At 38.4% G+C, this 19,971-nt stretch overlaps 1 pseudogene; it reads left to right on the forward strand.

Moving 5' to 3' along the window:
• LOC136208191 (putative ABC transporter C family member 15) overlaps positions 1-11,492 on the forward strand; it is a 32,299-nt pseudogene extending 20,807 nt beyond the window's left edge.
• Positions 11,493-19,971: the final 8,479 nt, after the last annotated feature.

Here is a 19,971-nt window from a genome sequence, read left to right on the forward strand (position 1 = left end):
AAAGCATGTAATGGGCTTTGAGCTGTCCTTCTTGTACTTGCTGTCACTAGAGTCAGCTTTGTACTTATCAAACTTCTTGTAAGGCTTCTTAGAATATTTGTCATTTTTTTTGAACAACCTTTTCATCTTTCTAGTAAACATAGCCATCTCTTCATCGTCTGTTGAGCTCCCATCAGTGGAGTCAGCTTTCATGACAAGAGACTTTTGCTTCTTGTCTTCAAACTTTTCCTTCACCTCGAAATTCTTCATTGAGATCTCATGGGTCAGCAGTGAGCCAATGAGTTCATCGTATTTATAGGTGGTTAAATCTTGAGCTTCCTCTACAGCAGTCTTCTTCGCTTGCCAGCTTTTAGGAAGACTCCTAAGAATCTTCTTGACTTGTTCTTCCTCAGTGAAGATCTTCCCAAGTCTCTTGAGCTCGTTGATGATGTTTGTGAATCTTGCATTCATGTCTGAGATCCCTTCATCATCGTTCATTTCGAACAGCTCGTACAATCTCATATGCTGGTTCACCTTGGATTCTTTCACCTTGTTGGTTCCTTCATAGGTGACCTCCAGCTTCTTCTAGATCTCCTGCGATGACTCACAACCTGAAATCTTGTTGTATTCTGCAGTATCTAGCGCACAGTGAAGCATGTTTATAGCCGAAGCATGATTTTGTAGCTTCTTAAGATCATCCTCTGTCCATCTGGTCTCAGATTTGACAACCGTTTGGCCATCAATAGTTTCAACAGGAACAAATGGGCCTTGGACTATAGATAGCCATGCACTCATATTTGTAGCCTGAATGAAATTTTTCATCCTATTCTTCCAGAAGGTATAGTTAGACCCGAAGAATAGGGGAGGCCGAGTTATGGACAGACCCTCAGGTAAAATCTGAGTTGTCAGATTTCCTGGGAGAAACCGAGTGCTGTTTTCAGCCATAGTGGGGATCAGCTCAAGGTAGTTAAACCTTGCACAGTGAGCTTTTAAGCTCTGATACCACTTGTTGGTCCCTTATAACGTAACAAGTTAGTTCCAAGGGGGGGGGATAGGAACTATTTAAAATTTTGGTACGTTAAGGCTGACTTCTTTTTCAATCAAAAGGATTACACAGCGCGCTGAGTGAATTTAAGACACTAACTTAGTCAACTTCTGACTAAGTCAGCTTCTTTCCTTGAGTCAGGAAATAGCACTTGAGTCTATTCCTGAACTCAGATACTCAATGCACACAACTCAGCGTGACCTCTTTACTTAGTCAGTTTTCGAGCAAGCAAAATATATTAAAGGAGTTTAAAGGTTAGAAAGATTTTACTCAGCAGATTTATCCAAGTTCGGCCTCTATGCCTACGTCCTGTCCTCGGAACACGTTCCGAGCTTTCGAATTCTCTACTGAGCTTTTTAAAGGTAGAGCACCAAACCTTTTACAACTAGAAGCTGAGTATAACAAGAGTACCTTCCTCTATACCACTACTCACTCCTATTCTACCGCTGAGTACTATAACCGAGTACTCAACCTCTCCTTTCTATTCTTCTAGAAATGATAATGAGATTGTCCTAAACAACAATTGCTAAGACACTTTAGATGATTGGAAATCACTCTAGACTTTTACACAATAATATGGAAATTGGTGTAAGGTATTTGCTTGCTTTTTCTCACAGAATCTTCGAGTATGAAATTGGTTAGCGTTTTGACAACTTGAAGTTCTGTGTAGATTGAAGCATATGGATGGCCTTTATATAGTGACACTTGACGCACCTGGTCATTTCGAATTTCGAAATAACTGTTGGAGGGAAACGGCTTCCTGTCGTTGTCACTCTGCGCGTGCTCAGCGTCGTTGGCCAATAGAATTCCTGCATCTTCTGTCTTCGTCAGTCTTTGGCAGAATGTTTCGCCATTTAAGGAAAAGTCCACGGGACAGCTTTCTGCGCCTTCTGAATCTTTCCCAAAGTAGAAATACTTTGTCTGGAAGTTGAACATTCTCTGCCGCTGTCTAGACTGCTTTGTCGTCCAACTCAGCAGCTTCGTTTTGAAGCTTTTGCCACGAAGGCTTCTCGATCCTTCTCTTGCTGAGTCGTCGTTTTGGTTGATGCGGCTTCGTTTTGAACTTCTAAGCCAAATGGTGTTGATGTGTTGACTTGGGCTTGACTTCCACTTTATGGGCCTTTGGGCTTTCTTAATCTCAATGTCTTATACACAATTAAACTCAACATTGAACAAACACATTAGTATAAATAAATCAAAGCATTATAAATTTAATGTGTTAGAATATTTTTATCATAACTTAAATAATTTTGTCAAATCAAAATCATGTGGAAAGGTGTTTCAACAGTACCAAGTAAGAACAACTAATCATTCAAAATATAACATTCCCTCACTTCTGGCATTACGTTTTCTCAAAATTGCAGATATGGATTACAGTTTCTTATTCGTGTATTATTCTTTTATCGAAATTTCTTACAGACCTATTACATTACAACAGCAAGAAAATTAGCAAGGATGGTTGGAACAAGAAAAGCCCCTATCTTGCATCACTTTTCTGAGTCAATTGTTGGGGCACCAACTATTCATTGTTTCAATCAAGAAGACCGTTTCTTGATGAGAAACTTGAAATTGATCGATGATTATTCGCGTGTTGTCTTCCACAACATAGGCACAATGGAATGGCTATGCGTTCGAATCAACTTTCTATTCAATTTCGTGTTCTTTCTAGTTCTGACCATCTTGGTTAGCCTGCCTAGATCATCTATTGATCCCAGTAAGTTTCTCGAATACATTGAATTTTCACTTTAGACTCCATTAAATGTCGATGTTAAACTAGCGAGTGCTAAACGGAATAACAGGCTTGGCAGGGCTAGCAGCTACATATGGTCTGAACCTAAATGTTCTTCAGGCTTGGGTTATATGGAACCTATGCGACGTTGAGAACAAAATAATATCAGTTGAAAGAGTTCTTCAATTCACCAACATACCTAGTGAAGCTCCCTTGGTGATCGAAAATTCCAGGCCCAATCTCGAGTGGCCAAGTGATGGAAGAATCGAATTAGTGAATCTGTGTGTTCAGTATTGTCCTTCTCTCCCAATGGTTCTCAAGTCCATAACTTGCACTTTCCCCGGAGGGAAGAAAATTGGTGTTGTGGGCAGAATAGGAAGTGGAAAGTCTACTTTGATTCAGGCTCTTTTTTGGGTCATTGAGCCTTCGAGTGGACAGATTTTTATTGATGGACTGGACATATCCCAAATCAGTTTGCATGATTTGAGGTCTAGACTCGCTATAATCCCTCAAGATCCTACATTGTTTCAAAGAACTGTGAGAACCAATCTTGATCCTTTGCAGCAACACTCAGATTAAGAAATATGGGAGGTAAGCATCCAAAATCTTCTTTCAAAGCAGGGTTTCGAGATTATATGTACTCAATCTATGTGTTTCCTCAGGTTCTCAAAAAGTGTCGCCTGTCTGATCCGTAAAGCAAGACCTGAGGCTTCTTGAAGCACCAGGTACATTCTGAACAAAAGTTTGTAAGTGTCCTAAAAGTCACTTTTTGGTAATTAATACTGAACTCTCCTGGATGATGCAGTAGCAGAAGATGGAGAAAACTGGAGCGTTGGTCAGAGGCAGCTCATTTGTCTAGCTCGAATTCTTCTAAAGAAGTGGAGAATCTTGGTATTAGATGAGGCCACAGCTTCTATTGACACAACAACAGACAACATCATTCAAGCAACAATAAGAGAAGAAATAGGCAAATGCACAGTCATTACTGTAGTGCATCGAATACCTACAGTTATCGACAATGACATGGTTTTGGTTCTCGATGAAAGTAAGCTGAAGAACAGGAATGAGTAGATATTGTCAAAATTGCATACTCGATCTGAACTAATTGCTTCTATGTTTATGAATGTAGGCAATGTGATCGAGTTCGACTCTCCTATACAGCTGCTCAAGGATAATTCTTCTATATTTTCGAAACTGGTTGCAGAATTCTTGAGGAGATTGTCGAAGAGAGAGAGATTATCTTAAAGTAGGAGGAGAGATCAGGCTTCATTATCAGAAGCTAATATCAGTAGGCAAAGCTAACTAGCAGAATTTAAACATATTTCTTTCCCCTGTGTGGTTGTCTCTGGAATCTTGATTGGGCTTGCACTTTTGCTTTCTATGGTCACACTCTTTTCCTTTCTATTAGTCACACTCTTTGCCTTTCTATGGTCACACTCTTTGCCTTTCTATTAGGCACACTCTTTGCCTTTCTATGGTCACACTCTCTTTGCCTTTCTATTAGTCACACTCTTTGCCTTTCTATGATCACACTCTCTTTGCCTTTCTATTAGTCACACTCTTTGCCTTTCTATGGTCACACTCTTTGCCTTTCTACAGATTAGCTGGACTGGCTTTTGTGCTAATTCAGCTACTAAGCATAATCATACTGATGTCTCATGTTGCTTGGCAGGTCTTCCTACTCTTTCTCATCGTTATCAAAATTTCTATATGGTACCAAGTAAGAACAACTAATCATTCAAAATATAACATTCCCTCACTTCTGGCATTACAACAGCAAGAGAATTAGCAAGGATGGTTGGAACAAGAAAGGCCCCTATCTTGCATCACTTTTCTGAGTCAATTGTTGGGGCACCAACTATTCATTGTTTCAATCAAGAAGACCGTTTCTTGATGAGAAACTTGAAATTGATCAATGATTATTCGCGTGTTGTCTTCCACAACATAGGCACAATGGAAAGGCTATGCGTTCGAATCAACTTTCTATTCAATTTCGTGTTCTTTCTAGTTCTGACCATCTTGGTTAGCCTGTCTAGATCATCTATTGATCCCAGTAAGTTTCTCGAATACATTGAATTTTCACTTTAGACTCCATTAAATGTCGATGTTAAACTAACGAGTGCTAAACGGAATAACATGCTTGGCAGGGCTAGCAGCTACATATGGTCTGAACCTAAATGTTCTTCAGGCTTGGGTTATATGGAACCTATGCGACATTGAGAACAAAATGATATCAGTTGAAAGAGTTCTTCAATTCACCAACATACCTAGTGAAGCTCCCTTGGTGATCGAAAATTCCAGGCCCAATCTCGAGTGGCCAAGTGATGGAAGAATCGAATTAGTGAATCTGTGTGTTCAGTATTGTCCTTCTCTCCCAATGGTTCTCAAGTCCATAACTTGCACTTTCCCCAGAGGGAAGAAAATTGGTGTTGTGGGTAGAACAGGAAGTGGAAAGTCTACTTTGATTCAGGCTCTTTTTTGGGTCATTGAGCCTTCGAGTGGATAGATTTTTATTGATGGACTGGACATATCCAAAATCAGTTTGCATGATTTGAGGTCTAGGCTCGCTATAATCCCTCAAGATCCCACTTTGTTTCAAGGAACTGTGAGAACCAATCTTGATCCTTTGCAGCAACACTCAAATCAAGAAATATGGGAGGTAAGCATCCAAAATCTTCTTTCAAAGCAGGGTTTCGAGATTATATGTACTCAATCTATGTGTTTCCTCAGGTTCTCAAAAAGTGTCGCCTATCTGATACCGTAAAGCAAGGCATGAGGCTTCTTGAAGCACCAGGTACATTCTGAACAAAAGTTTGTAAGTGTCCTAAAAGTCACTTTTTGGTAATCAATACTGAACTCTCCTGGATGATGCAGTAGCAGAAGATGGAGAAAACTGGAGCGTTGGTCAGATCATTTGTCTAGCTCGAGTTCTTCTGAAGAAGCAGATAATCTTGGTATTAGATGAGGCCACAGCTTCTATTGACACAGCAACAGACAACATCATTCAAGCAACAATAAGAGAAGAAATAGGCAAATGCACAGTCATTAATGTAGCATATCGAATACCTACAGTTATCGATAATGACATGGTTTTGGTTCTCGACGAAAGTAAGCTGAAGAACATGAATGAGTAGATATTGTCAACATTGCATACTCGATCTGAACTAATTGCTTCTATGTTTATGAATCTAGGCAAGGTGATCGAGTTTGACTCACCTATACAGCTGCTCAAGGATAATTCTTTTATATTTTCGAAACTGGTTGCAGAATTCTTGAGGAGATCATCGAAGAGAGAGATATTATCTTAAAGTAGGAAGAGAGATCAGGCTTCATTATCAGAAGCTCATATCAGTATGCAAAGCTAACTAGCAGAATTTAAACATATTTCTTTCCCCTGTGTGGTTGTCTCTGGAATCTTGATTGGGCTTGCACTTTTGCTTTCTATGGTCACACTCTTTGCCTTTCTATGGTCACACTCTTTGCCTTTCTATTAGTCACACTATTTGCCTTTCTATGGTCACACTCTCTTTGCCTTTCTATTAGTCACACTCTTTGTCTTTCTATGGTCACACTCTCTTTTCATTTCTATTAGTCACACTTTTTGCCTTTCTATGGTCACACTCTTTGCCTTTCTACAGATTATCTGGACTGGCTTTTGCGCTAATTCAGCTACTAAGCATAATCATGCTAATGTCTCATGTTGCTTGGCAGGTCTTCCTACTCTTTCTCATCGTTATCGGAATTTCTATATGGTACCAAGTAAGAACAACTAATCATTCAAAATATAACATTCCCTCACTTCTGGCATTACGTTTTCTCAGAATTGCAGATATGGATTACAGTTTCTTATCCGTGTATTATTCTTTTATCGAAATTTCTTACAGACCTATTACATTACAACAGTAAGAGAAATAGCAAGGATGGTTGGAATAAGAAAGGCCCCTATCTTGCATCACTTTTCCGAGTCAATTGTTGGGGCACCAACTATTCATTGTTTCAATCAAGAAGACCGTTTCTTGATGAGAAACTTGAAATTGATCGATGATTATTCGCGTGTTGTCTTCCACAACATAGGCACAATGGAATGGCTATGCGTTCGAATCAACTTTCTATTCAATTTCGTGTTCTTTCTAGTTCTGACCATCTTGGTTAGCCTGCCTAGATCATCTATTGATCCCAGTAAGTTTCTCGAATACATTGAATTTTCACTTTAGACTCCATTAAATGTCGATGTTAAACTAACAAGTGCTAAAGGGAATAACAGGTTTGGCAGGGCTAGCAGCTACATATGGTCTGAACCTAAATGTTTTTCAGGCTTGGGTTATATGGAACCTATGCGACGTTGAGAACAAAATGATATCAGTTGAAAGAGTTCTTAAATTCACAAACATACCTAGTGAAGCTCCCTTGATGATCGAAAATTCCAGGCCCAATCTCGAGTGGCCAAGTGATGGAAGAATCGAATTAGTGAATCTGTGTGTTCAGTATTGTCCTTCTCTCCCAATGGTTCTCAAGTCCATAACTTGCACTTTCACCGGAGGGAAGAAAATTGTTGTGGGTAGAACAGGAAGTGGAAAGTGTACTTTGATTCAGGCTCTTTTTTGGGTCATTGAGCCTTCGAGTGGACAGTTTTTTATTGATGGACTGGACATATCCAAAATCAGTTTGCATGATTTAAGGTCTAGGCTCGCTATAATCCCTCAAGATCCCACATTGTTTCAAGGCACTGTGAGAACCAATCTTGATCCTTTGTAGCAACACTCAGATCAAGAAATATGGGAGGTAAGCATCTAAAATCTTCTTTCAAAGCAGGGTTTCGAGATTATATGTACTCAATCTATGTGTTTCCTCAGGTTCTCAAAAAGTGTCGCTTGTCTGATACCGTAAAGCAAGACCTGAGGCTTCTTGAAGCACCAGGTACATTCTGAACAAAAGTGTGTAAGTGTCCTAAAAGTCACTTTTTGGTAATCAATACTGAACTCTCCTGGATGATGCAGTAGCAGAAGATGGAGAAAACTGGAGCGTTGGTCAAAGGCAGCTCGTTTGTCTAGCTCGAGTTCTTCTAAAGAAGCAGAGAATCTTGGTATTAGATGAGGCCACAGCTTCTATTGACACAGCAACAGACAACATCATTCAAGCTACAATAAGAGAAGAAATAGGCAAATGCACAGTCATTACTGTAGCACATCGAATACCTACAGTTATCGACAATGACATGGTTTTGGTTCTCGACGAAAGTAAGCTGAAGAACATGAATGAGTAGATATTGTCAAAATTGCATACTCGATCTGAACTAATTGCTTCTATGTTTATGAATGTAGGCAAGGTGATCGAGTTCGATTCTCCTATACAGCTGCTCAAGGATAATTCTTCTATATTTTCGAAACTGGTTGCAGAATTCTTGAGGAGATCGTCGAAGAGAGAGAGATTATCTTAAAGTAGGAGGAGAGATCAGGCTTCATTATCAGAAGCTCATATCAGTAGGCAAAGCTAACTAGCAGAATTTAAACATATTTCTTTCCCCTTCGTGGTTGTCTCTGGAATCTTGATTGGGCTTGCACTTTTTCTTTCTATGGTCACACTCTTTGCCTTTCTATTAGTCACACTCTTTGCCTTTCTATGGTCACACTCTTTGCCTTTCAATGGTCACACTCTCTTTGACTTTCTATTAGTCACACTCTTTGCCTTTCTATGGTCACACTCTCTTTGCCTTTCTATTAATCACACTCTTTGCCTTTCTATGGTCACACTCTTTGCCTTTCTATTAGTCACACTCTTTGCCTTTCTATAGTCACACTCTTTGCCTTTCTACAGATCAGCTGGACTGGCTTTTGTGCTAATTCAGCTGCTAAGCATAATCATGCTAATGTCTTATGTTGCTTGGCAGGTCGTCCTACTCTTTCTCATCGTTATCGGAATTTCTATATGGTACCAAGTAAGAACAACTAATCATTCAAAATATAACATTCCCTCACTTCTGGCATTACGTTTTCTCAGAATTGCAGATATGGATTACAGTTTCTTATCCGTGTATTATTCTTTGATCGAAATTTCTTACAGACCAATTACATTACAACAGTATGAGAATTAGCAAGGATGGTTGGAACAAGAAACACCCCTATCTTGCATCACTTTTCCGAGTCAATTGTTGGGGCACCAACTATTCATTGTTTCAATCAAGAAGACCGTTTCTTGATGAGAAACTTGAAATTGATCGATGATTATTCGCGTGTTGTCTTCCACAACATAGGCACAATGGAATGGCTATGCGTTCGAATCAACTTTCTATTCAATTTCGTGTTCTTTCTAGTTCTGTCCATTTTGGTTAGCCTGCCTATATCATCTATTGATCCCAGTAAGTTTCTCGAATACATTGAATTTTCACTTTAGACTCCATTAAATGTCGATGTTAAACTAACGAGTGCTAAACGGAATAACAGGCTTGGCAGGGCTAGCAGCTACATATGGTCTGAACCTAAGTGTTCTTCAAGCTTGGGTTATATGGAACCTATGCGACGTTGAGAACAAAATGATATCAGTTGAAAGAGTTCGTTAATTCACCAACATACCTAGTGAAGCTCGCTTGGTGATCGAAAATTCCAGGCCCAATCTCGAGTGGCCAAGTGATGGAAGAATCGAATTAGTGAATCTGTGTGTTCAGTATTGTCCTTCTGTCTCAATGGTTCTCAAGTCCATAACTTGCACTTTCCCCGGAAGGAAGAAAATTGGTGTTGTGGGTAGAACAAGAAGTGGAAAGTCTACTTTGATTCAGGATCTTTTTCGGGTCATTGAGCCTTCGAGTGGACAGATTTTTATTGATGGACTGGACATATCCAAAATCAGTTTGCATGATTTAAGGTCTAGGCTCGCTATAATCCCTCAAGATCCCACATTGTTTCAAGGAACTGTGAGAACCAATCTTGATCCTTTGTAGCAACACTCAGATCAAGAAATATGGGAGGTAAGCATCCAAAATCTTCTTTCAAAGCAGGTTTCGAGATTATATGTACTCAATCTATGTGTTTCCTCAGGTTCTCAAAAAGTGTCACCTGTCTAATACCGTAAAGCAAGACCTGAGGCTTCTTGAAGCACTAGGTACAATCTGAACAAAAGTTTATAAGTGTCGTAAAAGTCACTTTTTGGTAATCAATATACTGAACTCTCCTGGATGATGCAGTAGCAGAGAGAGATTATCTCTTGAATCTTGATTGAGCTTGGACTTTCTTCTTCTTGTTTTTCAATCTTGTTTTATTTAATGTATTATTATATTTTTAATATTTATAAATATGCCCCTATATTTTTAATATTTACACGTTTCCCCCACATTTCCGTTTCTATGTTTTTCAGAAATTACGTTTCCCAGTCTCGTTTCCGTTTCAGTTTTCGTATCCGTTTCCGTGCAACATAGCATATAAGCCCATACATTGTACAGAAGAGAAGACTAGGTAGCAAGTAAAATCATAGTGCCGATAAATTTTTGATGAGGCTTAATTTCTAGTGTAGGATTTCTAATGGGGTAGCAATTTGGGTTATAGTGTGATAGTCGTGTTATGTTATCCGTATATTCCATTTTATTAAAAAAGATGCAAATTCAATAAAAATGATAATTGTGACGTGTATAAATCATGTTACCGTGGCAGAAGTTGTCACCCCTAACGAGCATACAATTGTGCAATTACATGAATACACTGCAGATCAGTTGGAAGTTACATTTTGATGAATTTGTAAATTGAACCGAATCAAACTTTTATCGAGCCAAACATGAACCGTTCATGAGTATTTTGACTCATTTACATCCCTAAAAACAACCCATTACATATTTTTATTAAAACTCTAGCTCACTAAATTCATATTGGTCCGTATTGTGTTGTCGGATCGTGTACACGATTTTCATCTCTACTTCTATCAAGGAAACAAAGCTACTGAATTCTAAGCTACATTCAAACAATATGTTTAACAAATAATTCTAGAGACGTTCGTTTGGTTCAAATGTTGTTATTAGTTGATTTTTCTTTCAAAATAACTATACGTAAATTGTTTCTACTTATTAAACATTCGTATATGGATGAGTGTTGTTTTGAAATAAAAAAACATGTATTGAAATTATGCAGGTTCACAATTGACTGATTCTGGATATCTTCTCTATTAATGTAGCAGCTTCAAAAACGTGTATAAATAGGATCCTAAGCTACAAAAAAATATAATGAAAGCATAAGATGCAAAGTGATATTGAAGAATCTTTGCTTGTAAAAGACTGTGAAATCAATTTAACTAGCTTGGCTAATGCTGGAATTTGTGCCAAATCACATTCCAATGGCTGAATCCACTGTTTAGTAGCAGAAGATTGCAAAAAGTGGAAGTATCTAAAATTCCAGAAATTCCGCAATCAGAAACAGCAAAGCATGCTTCATCATTGCTTGAAGAATCTCTTGGGAAAGGGAACACTGAGACCTCTAATTTGCTGATGGCCATTTTTTATTATGTGAGGAAATCTTTGAACATAAATGGGATATTTGCAGGTAACTTGTTGTTTTCTTATTTTTTTCATAAATGCCTCTACTTATGAAAAAAATAAAGCAATTAATTAATTACCTCTGAAATTCTGCTTCGTTCCATCACTATCAAAAATATATTGGTTCCACGTCCTTTTTCTTTTTCTTCTTCAAGTAGCTGAATCATAAGTAGTTGAGATCATAGGTATTGTCATGTCCTTTTTCTTTTTCTTCTTCAGGTAGCTGAATCATAAGTAGCTGAATAATAATTCATTATTAGAAGCTCATATCAGTAAGCAAATCTAACTAACAGAATTTAAACATATAAGCCCATACATTGTACAGAAGAGAAGACTAGGTAGCAAGTAAAATCATAGCGCAGATAAATTTTTGACGAGTCTTAATTTCTAGTGTAGGATTTCTAATGGGGTAGCAATTTGGGTTATAGTGTGATAGTCGTGTTATGCTATCCGTATATTCCATTTGATTACAAAAGATGCAAATTCAATAAAAATGATAATTGTGACGTGTATAAATCATGTTACCGTGCCAGAAGTTGTCACCCCTAACGAGCATACAATTGTGCAATTACATGAATAAACTGCAGATCAGTTGGAAGTTACATTTTGATGAATTTGTAATTCATTATTTGAGAGATTGAACTAGATCTGAAGCATTTCTTATGTTTATAATGATTTCCAGTAATACTCATTTCATCAATAGAGTGGACCATGATAACAGTTGATATTGTGAATGGAAGGGAAGTTTGATTAGGAGTTTGGGTGGCAATTCGTGCTAACAGTTGATATTGTTGGTGTCATGTCAATTGTCGAGTTAACACCAAATTGTAACAATATGATTCTCAGTCATTATTATTGATGTGTAGTTTACTATATATACAAAATACAATTAGCAACTGAACATATATTTTAGGCTAGAGATAAGGAACAAAATGATACAATGAATACAAATAAATATATAGTCTAATACACCCCCGTAGTCGAAAGCTTCGGTGGACGAACATTGAGACTAGTTCGAAAATCGTCAAATAGTGGTGATGGTAGGCCTTTGGTGAAGATGTCAGCTATTTGGTAACAAGAAGACACGTGAATAACGCGGACTTCTCCTTTGGCAACTCGTTCTCGGACAAAATGAATATCCATTTCCACATGCTTAGTGCGATGGTGTTGAACGGGGTTGCCTGCAAGATACACTGTGCTGGCATTATCACAGTACGCTATTGATGATTTCTGAATCGAACAGCCAAGTTCCAGAAGCAAATTACGTATCCAGCAAGTCTCAGATATGACGTTGGCAACACCGTGATACTTGACCTCTGCGCTGGATCGGGACAGAGTTGGCTGACTCTTCGCTGACCAAGAAATGAGATTTTCCCCGAGAAACACACAGTAGCCTGAAGTCGATCGTCGAGTATCGGGACATCCCTCCCAATCGGCATCCATGTATGAAACTAATTGAATGGGAGGAGATGCTTGTAGTGTAAGGGCAAAATCGAGAGTGCCCTAAACATACCTGAGGATGCGTTTAAGGGCAGCCATGTGTGCGGTTTTGGGGTTGTGCATGAATAGGAATATTTGCTAAACCGCATAGGAGATGTCGGGTCGGGTGAGAGTGAGATATTGAAGTGCACCAGCCAACCGTCTGTATTTGGTGGGGTCGTGATAAGCAGAACCAGAAGAGATACTGAGCTTTTGCTTGGTGTCAACCGGAGTGGCCGCTGAATTGCATGTGCCAAGTCCGGCTTTTGCAATTATTTCTGATGCATACTTTCGCTGAGATAGGAATAGTGAGCCAGGAGAGTGAGTTACTGATATGCCCAAAAAATAATGCAGAGATCCCAAGTCTTTCATTGCAAATTCAGAGTTCAATTAGGACATGATGGAGGCCTAAAGCGTGTCAGAGGAGGTTACGAGCACTATATCATCGACATACCGAAGGATGTATGCTGTGTTGGATCCTTATTTGTAGACAAATAATGAATTATCAGAAATGATGTTTGAGAAACCCACTTTAAGGACAAAATTGGCAAACCGCTGATTCCAGGCTCGAGGTGCCTGCTTGAGGCCATACAAAGATTTCTAGAGCAGACATACATGATCGGGATACCTGGAATCCCGGAACCCCAATGGTTGATGCATGTAAACTGTTTCATGAAGATCTCCGTGTAAGAAGGCATTTTTGACGTCCAACGATAAAGCTATGCTGAGGACAGCATAGATAGTAGTTGGTTTAACCACAGGGCTAAACGTTTCACCATAATCAACCCCTGCCAACTGTCCGGATCTGTTGCTAACTAATCTTGCTTTATATCTCTCAAAGGAGCCATCTGACTTTGTTTTGTGCCTGAAAATCCACCAACTACGAATAACATTAGCACATTTTGGACAGGGTACAAGTACCCACGTCTTATTTTGAATACGAGCCTCAAATTCATCAGTCATGGCTTGTATCCAATTTGGATCACTTAACGCAAGAGAAGGTGTTTTAGGAATCTGAGAGATGGTAGGCTGTGTTAAAGTGGAGAGATTTAGCATGCGATGGGGTTTGTGAATCCCATGTTGGGCTCGTGTGGTCATTTTGTGGTAGGAATTGGAGAGGGAGATGCACAATTTATAGGTGCGGTGGAAAAGGGAAATGTGGATTCGTCAAAAACGACATGACGGGAGATAATTATCTTATTCCTAGACATGTCCAGACACTTATAGCCTCTATGATTAGATGGATAGCCTAAAAAGACACAAGGATAAGATCGAGACTCGAGTTTATATCGTGTTTGGGATGGAATAAGAGGAAAGCAAAGGCACCCGAAGATGTGTAGGTGAGAATAGGTAGGTTCCTGTTGATAAAGTGTTTTTGTGGGTGATTGATATCCTAGTACTTTGTGAGGATATATGTTAAGAAGATAAGTCCCTAATTTGAGAGCATGTTGCCACAATTTAAGAGGAATGGATGCATGATGCATTACTGTGCGAATTAGATTATTAATAGTGCAAATAGTGCGTTCTGATTTGCCATTTTCAGGTGAAGTGTACGGACAGGAGAAACGAAATTGCATTCCGTGAGTTTGACAAAATTGACGAAAAGAATTATTATTGAATTCACCCCTATTGTCACATTGGAAAACTTTAATTTCTCTTTCAAATTGAGTGAGAAAGTAGGAACGAAAAATAAGAAAGATGAAATAGACTTATGATTTTTGAGTTAATGGAAAGGTCCACAAAAAATTTGTGCAAGAATCTAGAAATAACACATAATAACGGTGACCACCCGAACTAGGAACGGGTGATGTCCAGATATCACTATGAATTAAATCAAATGGCGTACAAGCAAAATTATTAGAGGACTGAAAAAGTAATTTTACTTGTTTTCCATTAATACATGAAGAACTTACAGAAACATCCTTAACTTTATTACAGAAAATCAAATTTTTATTGAACAGGGCGTTCAAAATGGGAGGCCCTGGATGTCCTAATCTATTGTGCCAAACGGCGGGAGACAAAGCAGTAAAAACAGAATGTGATGACAGTGAGGTGTGGAAGCTAGAGGCGACTAGATATAGGGCGCCGGAACTTTTACATCTCATGATAATAGTACCCGTCTGTAAATCCTTCACAGAAAACCCCAAAGGATCAAATTCCACAGAAACTTGGTTATCTTTAGTAAATTAACGGACGGAAATTAGATTTTTGATAAGGTGAGGTGCATGTAAAACATTGGTTAATTTTAAAGGGTAATGGCTAGAAGCTAAATATGCATTACCAGATCCACAAACAGGCATACATTGACTATTACCGACAATTATATTTTCATTGAGGCTCGAATTAAAATAAGAAGTGAGTGTACCTTTGTCAGCTGTCATATGGGAAGTAGCTCATGTGTCCATGTGCCATTGATCAGAAGGTGGAGCAAATTTCATGGTGTGCATAGATTTTACAATATCAGTGGGCACATATGATGGTGATTCCATATGAAGATGTGCTTGCTGCATGTGAGGACGAGGGCCTAAAATACCGGGTTGAGATGGCTGCCGGCTTGATGTAGGATAGGGGCATGGAGGAGTTGCCCATTGTTGTGGTGGCGCCCAAGGGTATGTGTAACCCCAAGGTGGAGGGCAGTGGAGCGGTAGTGTGGTGGCTGAGATGTCCAGTAGTGGTGTTGACTGCCTCTGTCGTGGTATGGACGTCCGCCGTGTCTGTTGCCTCGGTAAGAGGAGTTGTCGTGATAGTGTGTGGGTCGTGATGAAGGGTGGTGTGACGGGGCAGCAGAGTCGACGGAAGCAACATTCAAGGCGACAGAATCAGATGTAGGGGGATTCCTGTGGGCACGAGCTGTTTCCTCCAGAATTAGCATGGAGCGAGCTTTCTGAAAGGATGGAAGAGGGTCCCCATGTCTAATTTGAGTACCAACGATATCATATGCATCAGTCAGACGGGATATCAGCTGCAACACCATTTGATCATTGGTAACTGGACAATCCACATTTGATAATTGATCAGACAAGGATTTTAGGTGCTGACAGTAGGCAGAGATGTCGGAGAAATCACTTAGCTTGGTTTTTGAGAACTCTTGCTAAAGGAATAGGGCACAAGAATTTTTGTTGTCTGAGAAAATCTCCTGTAAACGACTCCAGGCCCTGGCGGCTGTTGAGTCTGCCTCAATAATAGTGTGAAGAAGGTCGATGGAGATGGTGTTATAGATCCATTGAAGGACAATGGCATCAATACGAGACTAGAGGTCGGGGTTGGATTGTTGTAGATCATTGGTGGTAGGGTTTGTGAGGGAGGGAGGAAAAATATGGTCCAAGACTTGGAATGCCTTGGCATGGAGCTTGAATAGATCAGCCCAAGTTGAATAATGCCCTTTTTCAATGTCTAGGGTTATTTTGATGAATGTAGAAATGTTTGATACAGTGAGGGAGGGATGATTGGTGATTACGATGTCCATGGTGTTCGAGTTGGCCGTGTTTTGTGGTCCGGTGGAGGAATTATTGGAGTTATTGGAATTATTGGAGGTATTAGTCATGGTGACTTTGAGAGATGGGGTCGGCCGGTGTTTGGGTTGCAGAAGAGGTGGTGGGGAGGATCGATCGGTGTTCGATTATTGGAAGGAGAGGGGGGGAGGATCGACTGGTGTTTGAAATTTGGAAAGGAAGAAGGGTTGGGCGGCGGCGATGGCTGCCGCGGTGGTGGTTGACGGGTAAGGCTCGGGATCAGAAAAGAAGAAGGAGAATTAGGTTTAGGAATTAGGGTTAGGCTCTGATACCATGTAATAATATGATTGTCAGTCATTGTTATTGATGTGTAGTTTACTATATATACAGAATACAGTTAGCAACTGAACCTATATTTTAGGCTAGAGATAAGGAACATAATAATACAGTGAATATAAATAAATATATAGTCTAATACAAATGAGTCAATGCTACAATAATTCAAAAAAATTAGTTTCATAATTGTGTCAGTCAAATTGGATTTGTGTCGATCTCGTGTCATGTAACATGTAAAGATATTGCTAGATCCAAATCATATTTCCAAGTCGCTTATATGTTATTACCTTAGTTAAGATGACATGTAGAAGCATAGTTTTTAGATATCCATGTCATAGTATATGTAGAAGCATGAAAAGATATAGTTTTTGGATATCCATGTCATTTTCGAACTAGATTGTTAATCCTAATCCAACCCAAAAATTTAGGTGTTGATTTTGTATCAACCATAAACTAACTAGGGTTGTAATAGAGTCAAGTTGAGTCGAGCTTTGACTTACTCATGCTCGGCTCGTCAATTTAGCTCAACATCGTGATCGTGAACTTCGTTCGCAAACAATTCATTAATTATGTTGACTTGAAATTTCTTTAATACAAAAAAACTGCATATTTTTGAAACATACAAACCTAAAATTTACACAAAATTACACAGTTTTAAATTTCCTCATTTATAGAAATATTATTATTAAAAAAAACCGAACCAAGCTTGCTCACGAACTTCTTCATGAACATTATAATCAAGCTTGTTCACCAGTTTGTTAATGAACCTACAATCAAGCGTGTTTGTGAGCTTTCGAGTCGAATTTCACCGTGCTTAAACTCAACTCATTTATAAATTGAACCGAACATGATCAAACTTTTATCGAGCCAAACATGAACCGTTCATGAGTAGTTTGACTCATTTACATTCCTGAAAACAACCCATTACATATTTTATTAAAACTCTAACTCACTAAATTCATATTGGTCCGTATTGTGTTGTCGGATCGTGTACACGATTTTCATCTCTACTTCTATCAAGGAAACAAAGCTACTGAATTCTGAGCTACATTCAAACAATATGTTTAACAAATAATTCTAGAGAAGTTCTTTTGGTTCAAATGTTGTTATTAGTTGATTTTTCTTTCAAAATAACTATACGTAAATTGTTTCTACTTATTAAACATTCGTATATGGATGAGTGTTGTTTTGAAATAAAAAAATATGTATGATTTGAAATTATGCTTTAAATAAGTTCACAATTGACTGATTTTGGATATATTCTCTGTTAATGTAGCAACTTCAAGAACTAAAGTGCATAAATAGGATCCTAAGATACACAAAAGAAAATAATGAAAGCATAAGATATATCAGTTCAATTGGCATGCTTTCATAAAATCAAATCTTAAACGATGACTTAGCCTAGTGGTTGAGAGCTTACATATGACTAGGGAGGTCATAGGTTCGAATCACATCCAGGTCTGGTGGGGATTTTTCTTCACTTGGTTGAATATTTAACATCAAATGACTTCTCGAGAAAAAAACTCATCTCCCTAATCTCAGACATGCTTAAAATCAACACTTAACTGAAGTTTCTAGTAAAAATCAGCTGCTCTGCTTGCAAGGTGCTCGCTTGCCATATGTGTGCTAAAATTCATTATAGAGAAGAAATTTCATGGACCACAACATGATGTGCTCAAACTAGTTACATGTAACAGTTTATGTTGTCCTAACTTGTCTTTTTCCAGTTGCTAATTTCATATGGATGGGAAAAGTTCCTCAATATCTAAGGAATAAAACTCGATATCATTCATCTAGTTACAACAAGAGGCCACATAAGGATCTATCACCTTCATACTTCCAGCCACACAAATGTTTGATTCCTTGTATTTTTTGGCAGAAGTTTCGATTGCAATTCCAACCAGTTACTCCTGGCATCATGTCCTCCTCTGATGAATTCCATAAGCTTTCTCTAACACTAGCTTGGAATGGTTTTGAAAATAAAAAATGTCATCAACCACAAAGCAACTCTAATTGAAATAATATAATCCCTTCATAAAACAGGCATCAATAAACATCACAATCAATAGAAATTTTAACAAAATCATAATTATGCATGAATATTATGATTAACAGCCTTTAAATACCAATTTGGTCATCTCATTGCAAACTTGTAAAGATCAAAAGCTAAATCATAAGAAGTGCAAGCATGATCCACTTTTAGATTCATAATGAAAAGAAGCAAAGATCTTCTCATACCACTCCTAACAGTCAATGGTCATCATCGAAGTAGTAGTATATGTATGTATATATGAATAAGGGAAAAGTACAAAAATAAACCTTGTGGTTACACCTGTTTTCGAACAACACCTATGTGGTTTAAAAGTTTGCAAAATGGTACCATGTACTTCATTCCGTTAGCAAATACATACCAAATTGACTAACAGTATTAAAAGTCAAAGGAAAAAGAGTTAATTTGGTCCTTATATTTATTTATTTTCTAAATTAACTCCTCTTATTATCTAATTATAACAAATAAACCCCAAAATAAAAATTAAAAATCAAATACACCATCTTCTCCATCTCTTTAATTTCTTATTTTGGTTCTTCTTTCTCTCTCTTTTCTCTCTCCTCTTTGTTAATTTCTCTCTCTAAAAACAATTGAATTTCCATCTTTTTCTAAATCTAATTAGCTTACTACAATCTTTGTAGAGTAGAACTCATTAAAGTTCATCGTAGCCTCATTAGCCCCTTGCTCGACTGCCAATGCTTCATCTTCCTCCCGACTCAGACAAAGCTTGGAGAGACGCTCTTCCATGGCAACCGCACACCGACAATCAATCAAATTAGGGTTACAAGAACTTCTCACCAAGGAGAAAGATGAGTCCTCTCAATGTTTAAACTAGAGATTGAACTTTTTATTTCTAACCTTTCTTTTTTGTATTATACTATAAAGTTAATATTTGGCACTGTTGGGCTTGGCCCAATTATAATTTATGAAAATAAGCCCATGCCTTTGTGTTTTAGGATGGAAAGTATCCCACATTACTTTCAAAGTACTTAGTGGAGATACTTATTAATGAGGTCCTCACACACTTGGGGTGTGCCCAAGGGGTACCCACTTTTGTGAAAGGGTGAGGACCTACCTCTTGTTTGACCACCAAGCGCGCGCCGCCGCTGTCCGAACCGAACCGGGTCGGGTTTGGTTGGTGTGAATCCTATAATATTTTATTAAATTTGATTTTATTTTTTTATTTAATTTATAAGTCTCTGAATTAGTCTTTCTGAACGTCTATTTTCTGAAGGTGTCTTTCTCAAACCTAGTCTCACCACCTTCCTTGATTTCTCTCCCACCTTCTTCTCCAGTAAATCAGAGCTCAACAGCTCTATTTTTTCTTTATAAATAGGTGTGAGACTGCCATTCCAATACACACAATTATATTTTACTTTCGAAACTGAG

The sequence above is a fragment of the Euphorbia lathyris genome, chromosome 10 (genome assembly GCF_963576675.1).
Source record: "Euphorbia lathyris chromosome 10, ddEupLath1.1, whole genome shotgun sequence".
Lineage (NCBI taxonomy): Eukaryota > Viridiplantae > Streptophyta > Magnoliopsida > Malpighiales > Euphorbiaceae > Euphorbia > Euphorbia lathyris.